The sequence below is a fragment of the Thermobia domestica genome, chromosome 4, assembly GCF_964235325.1.
Source record: "Thermobia domestica chromosome 4, izTheDome1.hap1.1, whole genome shotgun sequence".
In the NCBI taxonomy this organism is placed as follows: domain Eukaryota; kingdom Metazoa; phylum Arthropoda; class Insecta; order Zygentoma; family Lepismatidae; genus Thermobia; species Thermobia domestica.
In genome coordinates this window covers 263,959,265-263,973,642 of record NC_137457.1, presented here as the reverse complement: position 1 = coordinate 263,973,642, position 14,378 = coordinate 263,959,265, and the positions used below count along the sequence as shown (strand labels likewise).

Here is a 14,378-nt window from a genome sequence, read left to right as displayed (position 1 = left end):
AATCCATAGAAATGTTTCTAGAACCAGTGCATCAATGGATTATCAGTTTCTTATAGTTATAAAATTTATTAATTTTATTTCCTGTAATCACTTTTATCAATTTTATTTACTTTAATTTTAGTCAATATAATTATTTATTCATTATATCAATTGCGTATTATTTAAAAACTTGAAACTCGTAGGACTCAGGATTAAGATGTCTGGGTTTTCGGCATTATCGCCATTTAGCTCGTCATGTTTAAGGGATGATGTCCCCCGGCGAGCACACTATCAAGGGAAATGGAAGAAAGAATTGGGGACGAAAAGAAGCGGCCTGGGACCTATAAGTACCACCCCGGCATTTGCCTGGTTGAATGAGGAAAACCCAAGAAATCCTCATTCGTGTGGCTGGCCCAAAAAAGCGTTTTACACTTTTTCGACCAAGTGCCCCCACCGGAAATCGAATCCGGGTACTTGAAACTCTTACGTCGGTGGAAAAAATGCCCCCTCCATCACCAAAAAAGAAAGAAAGAAATGACGCTGCTGTAACTGAAACTTGTGGTGCCATATTTTCAGTGATGTCTAAGTGTGAAATACGGAGTAACTCTTACAGAACTAGAACCGGCTCTATGAATTCGCTAATAATTCCACAGTTGATGCATACAACATTTGTATAGACAGTCAGACAAGTGGTAACATAATTTAAAACCACAAAACTGACTGGGAACTTCATCCCCAATCAAGTCATCTTTAAAAGTCTGTGGCACCCCAGATCCTCCGAAATGAGCAGCTTTTACTCCTATCTGTAAGGTTCATTGAAGGACAAGGGGTAGGACAAGAAACCCACAAGTGACGACAGTTTAAGGCCAACATTTAAGCTGAAATGAAGAATGAGACGAGTCACGGAAAATATGAAACAGTAGGTATTGTCTTCTTGGAAATGGCACACACTTTCAACAAAGGCTCTGATTCCAATAAACTTACCACAATCCCTCAACTTACCACAATTGTACGAGTTGTGTAAATTATTTACACATTATATTACTGCAAATTTTGTCGGGCTGGTTCTACAACGATCACCATGTACTGAAATTGGACTGTGTGTTTGATATAAAACTATTTGGGGACCAGTATGATCAATTTAGAAACGCCCTAGATAATATACTATCGCACATAATTTCAGGAAGACTATTTACTGAACAATATGTTACATATATAGTATTCTGTTGTTGATTTGGAAAGCTACGACGAAAACACGCTGATACAACGGAAGATTCAATTGCCTTGTGCTTGCATAGACCGAGTGATCGTCGGTGATCGTTACAAAAAGGGAGAGGGAATAAGGAAAGACGGAAGAAAAGGCGTTGCCACCAAACAACACACAAAAAGTATAAACAATTCCACACACGTGGTAACATATTTAGCCTCATGACCCACATATAAATAACATATTTCACCCCTGACACACGAAATTATTTTTAGACAAACGAATTGTAGAGCAAAATACAGAACTCTTGTGTAGGAGTTCTTTATCCTCAAAAATTGGCGACAATTTCCAGAAGAGTTTCCTTGTGAAGATGCGATATAAAAGATTCTTGGCTCGTAACACTCATAGCCTTAAATGGTTTGTTCTCAGTGTTCGTGAAAAGAGTGGAAACGTAGTTTCCAACTTTAGAAAACTTAATTAAATTTACGACATTTTAAATCTCATACTTTGAAAATTCTTTTTAACACTGAACTTCCATAACATTCATTTATCGATACGTCATAAAAATTACGGTATGAACGCACACACACACACATATTCATTCGTACACAAAGAACTGCTCCTGTGTGTAGCGCTGAGCTGTAACGGCCATGACCCACTTTCTCACGCCAGCCCTAATTTTGCCAGTTGCCTTGTGTTTTCCGACACACGCATCTCTAGTGCAAAGTTTATTCTATTTCCTCCAAGGGAAGCGAATTTCATCAAGTAATTCATCTCTCAATGCAGTCAAAAATGTACAAGTATATATAATGTATGTGATAAATGAAATCACATTATCAGCACTTAATGCGTGCAGATATCAAGGAGCTAGACGTGAAATGAAAGGAAATATTATTTATAATTGAGGTGTTCTATATTCTGGAGATAACATTAAGTTTCAATGTTGTAAGATACAAATTAATATTTCACCATCAGAAAAAGTAATAAAAGGTAAAAAGATATCACGAAATGCGACATATCCTTGTGAATAATGTCATATTTCAGGGCTAATCGATTTTTTTTTTTTTTTAAAGCGGCGGGAAACTGCCTCAGATATTAAAATTATTCAATGCCATTGCAGTAATATAGATCCCGTCAAGGTACATCGGAAGTTGAATAATTTGAATACACAATAAAATTCTCAGAGCACATTCTGTGACTGAAGGTTAGAAAATCTAAAACCCACGGAACAGATCTGATCCGGAAGATTCCAAAATTATCTATAGACATGTGTGGCATTAGCGGTAGTTCTGACAGCAGCTACTTGATAACGGAGTGAAATATAATTTTAATTATATGTCTATATGACCTTTTTAACTGCCAAAGTCTTTGTTTATTTTTTCCGTACTCGCTACTTGAAATTATCTTTAATTTACATTTGTATAGCGTTGCTCTGGGTCTCAGTTCTGGAACATTTTTTAAGTGTAATGCTCCGTATTTAAATATAGTAGCAATAATACAGTCTGATTATAAATGATTTATCTGGTTTCAAAGTAAAATATGTCGAAAACTATTAATACTAATGATAAAACATTTGTATTAATGATGAAAGAATGCATCTGAGTTAATTTTCTCATATTTCTAACCTTCGCTTGTGCCCTTAGATGGCAGCAACATCCTATTTCCAAAGTGGTGTTTATGGCGTCTATACAGCAGAAAGCATTCTGTATTTTGGAATATGATTTTTTTTTTAAAAAAAAAAAATTACCATACAGCGAACATTCCGTAAATAGTTTGCAACTGCACTGCCAGGACACCAAAGCATTCTGAGATTATATCAACAGTTTAAGGACACTGGCTGTCTTGTGTAAAAGCACAGGACGTCTATCAAACGTTTCTAATGAAACCGTGGAACGAATTGAGGTGATTTTCTTACGTAGCCTACTGATGTCAATACGATGTCCCAGTAGGGAACTTAATATTCCGTAACAAACTGTCTGGAAGATTTTACAAACTTGATTCCGATTAAGAATTAGATTTCCAGACTTCCAGGACTTATGGCGATGTTAGCCCGTTACGTATGAAAGGTGATATATTTCAGGATCATACTACTGGGGAATTAGGCAGGAAGAAAGGAATGGGGAAGGAAGGAAGCGGCCCGGAACCATTATGTTAGGTACCATCTCAGCATTTGCATGGTGTGGATGAAGAAAAGCCAGAAAAACCTCAATCACGATGGCTGATCTGATAAAGCTTCTACACTTTTTAGATCGAGTGTCCCTACCGGAACCGAACCTACGACCGCTCGCACCATAAGCGAGAACGTTAGCGCTTACGCAACGTAAAGCAGCTTAAATGTAGACAGCACAGCGTGATTTAGATTGCGACTGAATTCGTACAACATACAGTTATTGCAAACTATTTACATACAGTTATTACGGACACATGTTACATCCGAATGTCCTTCTCAAACGAAGTAAATTTTGTAATTTACTATGGAGGACGATGGTTTTCTAAAGCTTCTGTTGTTTAGTGGCGAGGCGTAAATTTATTTAATAGAGAGGAGCACAAGAGTCTTGCATGCACGACCAAGACCAGGAGTCCCGACGCAAGACCAAGACTCTTGTGCAAGTACCGGCACTATTTGAATTTTCTTATAGAATGTTAAAAAGGGGGGGGGGGATCTTTACATCTTTTACTTGAATTTCTTGGCTTTAGTAAAAATGCCGCTAAAGTAATGTGTTTCCAATAGTTTATGCAATCCGTGTGAGTCGATCTGCCCCTGTAGCATATAGCTACAGTATTAAGTTTCCTGAATTGGTTGCTCGCGTTTACTGTAGATATTGCTCGTTTTCAAGCCACACAGGTATCCTCTTGCGCCATGTGAGCTGTTTTGGTGAACAAACACCGTGTGTGTGGGTTTTTCCGGTATTTTTTCGTTTCCTCCTACTTCTTCATTCCACACCATTTCAGTCATTTCTTATCATCACCGTCTCCCTTAACCTTGGTGCATAATCGTGGGACGTCATTTCATTTCAAAGCATATTAATGGTGTTCTTCCAAAACTAAAGAGAAACGAAGTATTGAACATCGGCAAGTCCGTACACCGTAGGTAGCGACTACATTGGTATGGCCTTGACTCCGAGACTCAAGCATCCGTTCTATTTGGTCTAGGAATTAATTCGTGCGGGTGGACAAGAGATGGCGCAACGAACGGAGCGTCCCACAGTTCCGTGTATCCACACATGTGTAGCAAATCCCTGTCATCGCGTATCGTTCGTAGTATAGGGCAGTGGATTAAAGCGTCAACAACACCAGTTTGTAGTTAAGTGAACATGGCGCAATTTGTGCCTGATAAAGTGTTTTTGCGGGGTGTTCTGCTGCATTACTTTAACATGCAGAAAAGTGCGACTGAAAGTCATCGTATTTTGGTGGAAGTGTATGGTGACCATGCTCTAGCTGAGCGAACGTGTCAGAAGTGGTTTGCACGGTTTAGAAGTGGTGATTTCGGCTTGGCAGACCAAGAGCGAGCTGGACAGCCAAAAAAAATTTCAAGACGAAGAATTGACAGCATTGCTCGAGCAGGATTCGTGTCAAACGCAGGAACAACTTGCAGCAGCATTAGGCGTTGATCAAACAACAGTCTCCAAACGCTTGAAAGCCATGGGAATGATTCAAAAGATGTCACATTGGGTTCCACATGAATTGAAAGACAGAGACGTTGAAAGACGAAAAACCATTTGCGAATTGCTGCTTCAACGACAGAGCAGAAAGGGGTTTCTGCATCGAATTATTACGGGTGATGAGAAGTGGATCCATTACGAGAACCCTAAACCAAAAAAGGGCTGGGTGAAACCAGGTGAACCAGGTCCATCACAACCAAAACGAGATATTCACTGTGCAAAGGTTATGCTTTGCATATGGTGGGATATGAAAGGTGTGGTGTACTATGAGCTGCTGCAACCGGGTGAAACTATGAATGGAGAACGTTATCGACGACAATTAATGCGTTTGAAGCAAGCTCTGGCCAGAACACGACCAGAATGGGAGAACAGACATGATAAACTTATTGTTCAACATGATAACGCTCGCCCACATGTCGCAAAACCGGTCAAAACCTATTTAGAAAATGTCGGATGGGAAGTTTTACCCCACCCGCCGTATTCACCAGACGTTGCTCCTTCGGACTACTACTTGTTCGATTGCATGAACAACGATTTGATTGGACAGTGGTTTACTTCTTCAGAAGATATCGAAACATTTGTCTCTGACTGGATCGCTTCGAAGGATGAGGACTTCTTTCGCCACTGAATCCGTACATTGCCTGACAGATGGGCGAAAGTGGTGGCTAGCGATGGACAATATTTTTCTTAAGATATTTATGTATTTTGTGTTTGTACTACAGCTTCAATGTGTGCGTACCAACCGCACGAATTAATTCCTAGACCAAATATTTTTTTTTTTTTTTAATACCATTTTCATTACATTGACAAAAACTTAGTGCATGTAACCACACAATTTGATTTCATGAGCGGATGCTTATATGTTGAATAATTGTTTATCAATATAACTTTTAGCCTCCTTAGGTATACGGCACATCAAAGATTGAGCGATATAACATTATACTACCACAATAAGTCTATATTATAAAATTGAAAGTGACTGTGTTTGTGACTCCTAATCTCTTGAACCACCTGACCGATCTCGATCAAATTTTTAACATAAATGAGGTTTGGGCTTTGGAGTGTTTTCATCATTTCACTTTTACATTAAAACTTAGGGGAGGGGAAGTTCTAAAATAATAAATAAAACTTAATAATTCTTCAATCTCGATCAAATTTTTCACATGTACGTTCGGATCTGGAAAGTTTTATATATATATATCACTTTGAAGGTAGAACTTAGGGGAGGAGGCCGGAGTCAAAAGTATTTATATAAATTGAGTTTATACAAAAGACAAGACAGTTGAGTCGTTTTCAGTTTTCACTCAAATTATTCTAAAATATTAAGAGGTTTGATTATAATAATTTTAATTTTTTCTCTCCTTTTTTGGTCAATATTCCTAAACATATTATCATCATCATCATAGCTATTCTGCCAGTATTGTCAAGTTACTTCCTGCAGCTGAGAAGCTTCGATGTACGGTGGTCCTCAGCTAGCCTCTTCGTCTTTTTATGTTTTAATACCTTCCTTCAACCAGTCTTCTTAGCTCCCTTCCTCTTTTTCCTTCCACCATACCCTCTAACACGTCTCTTAGAATACAGTTCCTCCTCAGCCAATATCACAATCAGTTTCTCTTTCTCCTCTTAACAATATCTAAAATTCTTCTTTTTTTCCTTACTGCTAATATTTCTAACACCTTCTCATTCGTTTTCCACCCAACACAGCTAATTCTCTCCTTTTTATCCTCCATGCCCACGTTTCGAAAGCCTGCAATTTTTTTTTTTTTTATCGCTTTTGCGTAATGTCCATATTTCCGCCCCATAGAGTACATATTGGAATCAGTAAAACAAAATCTCAATATTCAATTTGAAGTTTGTTTAATATAAGGATCAGCTAATCGTGGTTGAAAAGAAAATTCTGAGGCCTTTATAGTGTAAAAATAATTTTGCAATTCATGGTATTTCAATAATCTGTGCCGTCTTGATTTTCTTGCATGCGTCTCAGGGGTAGCCTCCCGAGTTTGGGAACAAGTGGAGTGTTGGATCTGTTAAAAAACAAAAAGATTACGAACGCTGTGATAAGTAGTGAAGCGTGAGCACCCATTAACAAAAATAGAGGTCATCGCCTAAGTTGAATACTATCATCATACTTACACGATTGTAAACTATATTACACTTAGAAACATACATTGTATTTTCTTTATTATTAGCGCATTGTAGAATTTATTATCCCTTATCTCCAGAGTAAAATTTACCTATGAAAAGCATACGATTTCTTAAAAGCAAGACTTGCAAGACTCTTGAAAGCAAGACCATGACCAAGACCAAGACTGGGTGTGCAAGACCAAGACCAAGGGTTCCAGTGCAAGAGCAAGATTGGATGTGCAAGACCATGACCAAGACTACTCCGGTCTTGGTCTTCGTCTTGCATTTGCTCATCACTACTATTTAAGTGGTATTTTAATCGTCATAATGTTTGTCTCTGGGGTATTGTACAACAACACGCTACACTGCAATATGAACGGGACAGTACGCGATATGAACGCGTCATTTCAGACTTCGTTTGGGGGGAGAGCACCACCGACAGAAGACTCACGTTTTGTATTAGTATATATTTGTAGTCAATCGATTAAATTATATGTATTCCTTAAACTCTTGGGGGGGAGGTGCAATTGCCTTCTCTGCTCCCTAAATGACGCCCTGGAACGGTATTCACCAAAAGTGAACGTGTTTGCTGTATTGTCCAAATCAAATGTGTACGGTTTGTTTTTCTTCACGGAAAACACTGAGTGGTACCAGTATGTCATTCATCGATATGCTATAGTTGTAATCGTTTACACAAACGAAAGTAAGAAGATTTCAATAACATCCCAATTTGATGGGGCACCCCCTCATTTGCCACATTAAAGTATGTTGCTGCAAAAACTAAAAAACAATCGCGTTGCTAGATTGGGCGATGTGCTACAAAGCTTCTCCCATAGCTTCTAGATCTCCCGATCTGATATTCTGTGATTTTTCTTCTTTTAGGGGTATGTAAAAGATAGAGTTATAGGCCTCCACTATCAGCAACCCGGGGGGAGCTCCAGGATCATATTACTTGCATTTAAGACAATTAATAGGGATATGCTAGAGCACGTGTCGGCGAATTATTGCATGAATTTGTGTAGCGACGGTGTTCGAAACGGGGAGAAAAAAAGCAGAGGCGGTATATTTTATTACGATTTTGACTTGACATACCGGCTACCTAAATGTTGAAATGCAGTGAGGGTATGTTGCCTAAAAGATTGCATTTCTATTTACATAATGAGTGAAAACTATTGGAGAACTTTTCTGTAGTAACGCGGGGCAGGGACATGGAGAGACTTTGATCCCCTCCGAATTTTTGAAAAATATCCCCTTATGTTGTATTATAGAGAATTATACACGAAAATGCTCAAAAACCGAGTGAGGAAAATAATAGTTTCCTGCGGGAAAACTCCCGGTCTCACACTTGACTGTGTGGTATTCCAAACACCCGGAAGGTCCGCTCCCACAGCAAACAACTCCTAAACCCGCCCATGCTCAAAACACGGCATTTATATGCATTAAGTCAAGAAGACATACACATACAAGTATACATAAAGAAACAATTTAATATGGCATATCAAAACATAAATTAGGTAAACTTCTTTGCAGACACCTATTTTAAAAACAAAAGGTAGAAAAAAAGGTAAGAAAAATGTCGGAGTTGTCAACTTAGAAATTACTTCTACATAAGAAATAAAACCTTTTAGGCAAAAAGGTATTCTCAATTATTGTGTATAAAAACAGATTTATTAAAGGTATTTAGCATCTATTTTCCAGTGACGGTATGTTTTAATCATTGGAAAACCAGAGGCGGTATGGCATACCACCGCATACCGTCTTACTTCGACCACTGTGTAGCGACAGAAGGAAGCAACATCGAAGCCCTTTCAAACCCGATGAATCATTTACAATCACCCGTAAAAAGGTGCAAGTAATGATGAAAAAGTTAATGGAATGAAAACAAATGCATCTACAAATATATTATCTCTGACTGCCAAGAATCAAATCCAGCGATTTCAATGTATTAATATTTCCTGAAAGACTTTTCTCGAAAGCATGTATGGAGAAAAAAAAATCAAGAAATGTTCTGTAGATATAAAGTACAGAACATTCTCCCAACTGACAATGTCACGGTGTAATTCTAAAGCTATTAAAAAACCGAATTACTGATTTACGGTTTTGTGTATCTTCCCTCCCACTGGCCCAAGTGAAGATCTAACCGAGAACTTATTATTACGCAAACAGGTAGTACATGTGAAGTTCTGGAAATTATGTATGTTTAAGAATCATTAGAACTGTTTTACAAGTGTCCAACCTTCAACAAAGACCTTGGAATCCAGCTACTAAATAAGGAGTTATGACCTCTGATGCAACTTTTTTTTTCTACTACCACGGAATTTCACTTTTCATAATTCATCTGTTAGCTACCACTGAAATACGTTAACATCCTTCGCAAAAGAAACATGTAGCACATGAATTCACGCAATAAACATTACACATGTCTTCTAACACCTCACTTTCACACGCACCCTCGAGCAAAAAATTAAATAATGAATGCAAGTGTTACAACAGTACTGTAAATAAATGGGCTGGCCTCGGAGGGTATATCATGTAACTGACCACAACTAAATATTATTATGGACTATTTTATTCAAAACAAAAACGTTACACATGTTTTCGAATATGATTATATGTATAGTCTACTATATATATTATAATAGTTTACCACGAACTTTCTTACAAACTCGCCAAAATCACATGTGGATCTTCCGTTTTCTTACAAAAATACGTATTACAGTTCATAAACCCAAACAGAGATTAAGCTTAAGGTTTGAAACTATTTGGATTTTATGTTTGAACACAAGCCAATTGCCTTATCAGTCCTACAAAAATAGAAACATTATCTTTCATATTTTTGCCTTAACAAGCAAACAAAAAAGCCCGCATGACTTTATCCAAGAGTGGGACAAAAGACCGATTTTAAGGGGGCTGGCAACACGCACACTTTGATACAAGCGTACACATAATACATAATATAAAAACAAACTATTTAAGTACATATCTTATTAACCCTTTCACAGCGTAAGTCGACTTTTGTCGACGGAAATAAATCTTTCCCTAACCATCGATTGTCGATTATAGTCAAAGTTAAAAAAAAAAAAAAAAATGTATCTCGAGCTTGTCGAGAGTAGTCGCTAAAGGCGTTTCTTGAGATTTTTTTACATTCTATTGTTTTCGATAAATGTACGGAATACCTTCGGAAATCGCACAAAAAATCGTACGGAACACCTTTAACGACAAATTTCTACAAGCTCAAGATATGGACAAAAAAAAAAAAAAAAAAAAAAAATTAAAGCATTGACCTATAGTCGACAATCTACGTTTAGGGAAATATTTATTTCCGTCGACAAAAGTCGACTAACGCACTGAAAAGGTTAAATACAGTACTATATTTTAATATAAATATATTTAAGTCCTACAGTAAGTACGTGAGAGCAAATTTGTACCAGCATGCATTTTCAAGAACTGAAATTTCATGGGAGTGGGAGGGTCACCTGTCCCCTTTGCAGGCGAGCATGCTGCTTAACACATTCCGGACGGGCTACAAGCTCAGTTCATCATGAGAAAATTATTGTAGTAGTAACAAGTTATGTATCCTTTGACAGAGCAAGTTTTATAGTTTTCGGAAATGATTTAAAAACAATTTTATTTTCATTGATTTTTTTAAATAATGCTAAAAACCTTCATATCCTGGAGAAAGAAATGTATGTTCGCACAGGGATTTATTATGCTTGGATCAACGAGATTTCAAAATCAGCAAATGCACAATGGCTGTTACATTATACACCTAACTACAATTAAATTACAAAGAATGCGAAATTAACCTGAAACTACTTGGGAATAAAATCCTTGTAGAACACGAGATTCACACACACACAAATCAATCATTACAATGTGCTTAAAGGGTCTGGAATGTCCTGGAAGTCTTATTTGCCTCCCTGAGTTCGAGATTTATATACAGTTTATCAACAGAATCGTAGTAAAGCAGTGAAAAACGCAAAATTTTACTTATATCAAGGGGTCTTGCCCCCCTCAGTAACATCTGAAATGACGCCCCTGCTTACTTTGCACAACCAGAACACGTATTTCAAACGAAATATTCATTTTACTAATCAGTAACATCAGTGTAATTTAAATTAGGGTTTATAGTTAAACAAATGGATCATTAGTATTTCTGACTACATTCCTAACCGTTCGTGTCAAACAACTAAGTGTTAACTGGAGATCGAATTCAGATCCATTAAGAGCTAAGGAAAAACTAACATTAACTTTTTCATGATACTATATATTATTGTAGCATTTATGACCAGGAAATCTCCATTAGACCAAACTAAAAATTTAAGCTAGACCGACGAAACCATGCTCCTTCAGGATAGCTGTTTTGAAGATAAAACGAGGTTAGTCAATTACTCTAGCCGCCGTTCCTAAGAGCTCAATTACACTTACTTAATGACTGTAGAATAATCTTATGTTGATTTACTGAAGCCATTTACAAACGCTATTACTAATTCGTAGAAGCTTGACTTGAAAATTACTTTGTGTTATATTTAATAATAGTATATTTTTAAAAAATATACTATTTTTTCCAGTAATAAGTCATCCCATAATTGCATACACATTTTTTTTTTTTTTATTAGAATAACGCATACAACTATCCTGTTCTTATTTAAAATTCAAAGCGAACGTACATTCTATTATGTAATCTAACCGCAATCATTACGACGATAGCCATAAACTGTGCACTACATTTTTTTTAAAACGAAAAAAAGTTTTATGTTCTGTGATCTCGTTTATTATCCATTCACAAATCAGCACATGGCACAAAATGGAACTCAACTTATGATCACTTCATGATGGAATCTTTTAAGTAAACGCCATAACTAAAACGGGAAGCATATTCCCATTATACTTTGTTTTCAGTTTCCCATGAAATCGTACGAGGTAGATGATTGGGTGTGTCCTGTGCAGAACATCCGCAGTGTTGATGCCCTACTTTTGCGTATCGATCCTCGATTGTTTGCGACCTCGCTGGATGCCTAAGTGAAATACTGCGACAGTAACATAAACATACTGACTGATGAGAATTTCAGCGAAAGATGTTGTTATCGTAAATCAGTTTTAACCTTCACAGGATTCGAAAGCAGACAAAGATGAAGAAAAATATTCAGAAGTTTCCGCCTTACGTTTTCTATTAGGAACTTCCCAGCTCTCATTTATTGCTATTAATCACAACTTTACTCTTGAAAACTTTTCTTTTTGTAATAAATTAAAAGTATAGAAGCCGCTGAAACAGAAAATCTTATATCGGGTGGCCCAAAAGTAGGTATACACTCCCGTACTGATCAGCTCACTGTATTTCATATCATTTCTTATTGTTAGGCCTAGTTTATGTATTATTTGTCCTTCTCGGAACAGTCAAAGCAAATAAATTCATACACTAGAACATTGTACTTAATCAATGCTGTGGTGTATACCTACTTTTGGGTCACCCTGTATATGTATATATAACATTGAACGTTATAAACCTCTCTGCACAAGTCTCGTTCAAAAATTCTGCAATTCTGAATATATATCTAACGTGAATTATGAAACTGAAAATTATATTTATTTATGCCCTTCGTTATTAAGTATGATCTCTCCCATTGAAAATTAAACCCAGGACCAAGAGTAAAATATACACGCGCTGGTCACTAGAGAACGAGGGTAATACTATTGCGAACATCTCTTTGATTCGCAATAATCTTCACAGGCTACAAGAGAGAGAGAATAAATTATTAATGGAAGAGTTTGTGGAATAAAGATGAAACTGTGTTGAAGAAGCGTCCCTTTTACATACTGAGACTATCTAAGACGTAAGCCTACAGCTTAAGGTGGAATCAGAACCACCGTATTACGTTTAAATATTAATGTTCTTACCAAGAATCGAACCCGAAACCACGTAACCAAAGGTGTACGTTCTAGTCAATAAACCAACAGGGGGGGGGGGAGAAAACCGAAAACCCTATAGCCCATGATAGGCTCTATCATAAAATTTCACAGTTTGTGATCGAACCAGAACTGAACGTTCACCTCTGAGCAGTGGTGCAAATCTGTCTTCAATATTGGTGGGGGGAAGGGTAAGACCGTTCCCATTATTTTTTTTTAAAGTGATGCTCAAAATATTTATTAAGTTGAAAAACAATGCTGTGAATGGTCAGGGAAGCATTGGGAGGCGTACAGATTTGAGGCTTGTTCAGGGGAAGACATCAATTTCATCTCACTTTCCTTTGTACCAATCGGACACAAATCATCACATTTCTCCCCAAAAGCACATTTCAAATTGGATTATTAGGAGGGACAGTCCTCCCAGTTCCAAGATTGGAAGAGACATGTCCCCCTCATCTCCCCAGGATTTGCGCCAGAGCGACCTCTGAGTCACTCTACGAGGTGATAAATTTCTTTAGTCTCGTAGGTAACACTAGTTTATTCAAAACTTAGATCTCAAACATTGTTTGAGTCTTACACGATTCATGGTATAAAAACTATAAGTTTGACAATACAGAATATTTAGAATACGAATTTTTCTCTCAAACACACAGCTTTTGTCAAAAGTGTTGATGAATGAAAGAAGATGCTGATTTATCATTATTATTAGGTATTGGCTTTCGAAAGAAACCAAGGAGAAAAATTTGTGGTATGTTGCTGTCGGTAAATCATATACAAAGAAGGAATAATCGAAAGTAACAATGAAAGCACGTTTCTCGATGACTCAGCTAATAACTAATATCTTCTATTATTGCTTTGCATACAAAAGATTTCTTTCTTCACATATGTTAAATGAAATACATACTTCAGCCTGCCTAAAATACGTCATTTTTATCTACATTTCCCTTAAATACTGTCGTTCTGACGTATCTTGATCATGAGCTACTTTAGATAACCTGAAGACGGATTTACTTGTCAATTCGTTGAAAACTATGTTAACAAAAATGATGTTCGATAACGCATTTCAAGAAACAAGCCTGAAAATGTACATGAAAGACAGAGAAGAGCCCGTAATCAGCATACTCACGAATGATTAAATATTTGGGTATTTAGGTATTTGGATATTTAAATTAAATATTTGGGTACACGCTAATCAACGTTACTGTGTAACACAAAAAGTGATTCATTTTAAGAGTATTACAAAAATAATTTTCAATTAGGTACATGGGATTTATCACATTGTTCCCTTTTTACAAATTTTAAACTTAAATCGAAACTGACCACCCCATGTAACCAAGTGCACAGTTTGGTCTGTTTTCACTAGCACGCTTCCAACTCCCACACCTAAATTTTATACATACTGAAACCGACGACAACTCAATTACCAAGATAGTCAATTCCTTTGCGTAGGTATGTGCTATATTATTGTTATCAGCGTTTTCGTGAAACCCTTTAAGAGC

The 14,378-nt window shown here is 36.9% G+C and overlaps 1 protein-coding gene across 3 annotated transcripts in view; it reads right to left on the bottom strand.

The window, feature by feature from the left end:
* Positions 1 to 14,378, bottom strand: part of LOC145684041 (uncharacterized) — a 491,127-nt gene that overhangs the window by 257,235 nt on the left and 219,514 nt on the right. The gene's annotated exons all lie outside the window — the stretch shown is intronic.